The sequence below is a fragment of the Phoca vitulina genome, unplaced genomic scaffold, assembly GCF_004348235.1.
Source record: "Phoca vitulina isolate PV1807 unplaced genomic scaffold, GSC_HSeal_1.0 scaffold51, whole genome shotgun sequence".
Taxonomy (NCBI): domain Eukaryota; kingdom Metazoa; phylum Chordata; class Mammalia; order Carnivora; family Phocidae; genus Phoca; species Phoca vitulina.
In genome coordinates, this window is record NW_022589754.1 from 2,719,917 (window position 1) to 2,722,011 (window position 2,095).

The window sequence follows — 2,095 nt, forward strand, 5'->3', positions numbered from 1 at the left end:
GCCTTCGGCTCAGGTCATGATCCTGGAGTCCCGGGATCGAGTCCCGCGTCGGGCTACCTGCTCAGCAGGGAGTCTGCTTCTCCCTCTCCCGCTCCCCGCTCTTGTGCTCTTTCTCTCTCTCACTCTCTCTCTCAAATAAATAAATAAAATCTTTAAAAAAAAAAAAAAAAAACAAGGGACACATTTTAGACCTAAAGACACCTGCACATTGAAAATGAGGGGATGGAGAAATATTTGCCATGCAAATGGATGTCAAAAGAAATCCAGGGTAGCCATATTTACACTGGACAAAATAAACTTTAAAACAAAGTCTGTAAAAAGAAACAAAGAAAGACGCTGTATAATAATGAAGGGGACAATCCAACAAGAAGATATCACAATTGTAAATATTTATGCACTAAAGATGAGAGCACCCAAATACATAAAACAATGAATAAAAAACAGAAAGGAACTAATTAATAATAATACAATAATAGTAGGGGACTTAAGCACCACACTACATCAATGGACAGATCACCTAAGCAGAAAATCAACAAGGAAACAATTGCTTTAAATGACACACTGGACCAGATGGATTTAACCAATATATTCAGAATATTCCATCCTAAAACAGCAGAATACACATTCTTTGCAAGTGCACATGGAACATTCCTTAGAATAGATCATAGTAGACAACAAAACAAGTCTCAATAAATTAAAAAAAAAAAGATTGAAGTCACACCATACACTTTTTCTGACCCCAAAAATATGAAACTAAAAATCAACCACAAGAAAAAATCTGTAAAAACCACAAATATATGCACGTTAAATAACATGCTACTAAACAATGAATGGGTCAAATAAGAAATCAAAGAAATTATAAAAGATTACATGGAAACAAATGAAAATGAAACACCATAGTCCAAAATGTTTGGTATATAGCAAAAGTGGTTCTAAGGGGATGTTTATAGGAATATAGACTTAACTCAAGAAGCAAGAAAAATCACAAATAAACAACCTTATTCCTTACTCCTAAAGGAGCTAGAAAATGAAGGACAGACAAAAACCAAACCCAGTAGAAGAAAGGAAATAATAATCATTAGAACAGAAATAAACAAAATCTAAAAAAAGAAAAAGAAAAAAAAGAACAGATCAATGAAACCAGGATCTGGTTCATTGAAAAGATCAACAAAATTGAAAACAAATTTAGCCAGATTCATCAAAAGAGAGAGAGAGAGAGAATGGACTCAAATAAACAAAATCAGAAATGGAAGAGGAAAAATAACTGACATCACATAAATACAAAGGATTAGAGGAGAATATTTTAGAATTGTGCATGGCAACAGTTGAACAACTTAGAAGAAATGGATAAATTCCTAAACATATAATCTTCCAAAACTCAATCAGAAGGAAATAGAAATTTGAACAGACCAATGACTGATAATAAAGTTGAATCAGTAATCTAAAAACATCCAACAAACAAAAGTCCAGGACCAGGTGGTTCACAAATGAATTCTACCAAACATTTAAAGAAGAGTTAATATAAGTTCTTCTTGAAGAAATTCAAAAAATAGAAGAGGAAGAAAAGTTTCCAAATTCATTTAATGAGGTCAGCATTACCATGATAGCAAAACCAGATAAAGGCACTACAAAAAAAGAGGACTGCAGGCCAAGATCCCTGAGGGGCATAGATGCAAAAAATTCTCAACAAAATATTAGCAAAGCGAATCCAATAATACATTAAAAAATATTCACCACAGTCACATGGGATTTATTCCTGGGTTGCAAAGTGGTTCAATATTTGAAAATCGATCAACATGATGCATCACATCAGTAAGAGAAAGGATAAGAACCATATGATCATTTCAATAGATGCAGAAGAAGCATTTGACGAAGTATAACACCCATTCATAAAAATTTTCAACAAGTTTAGAGAAAACATACCTCAACATAATAAAGACCATATATAATAAACCCTCAGCTAACATCATACTCAATGGGAAAAATCTGAGAGCCTTTTTCCTAAAGTTAGGAAAAAGACAAGGATATCTTCTCTCACTACTACTGTTCAACACAGTACTGGAAGTCCTAATCACAGCAATCTGATAAGAAAAAG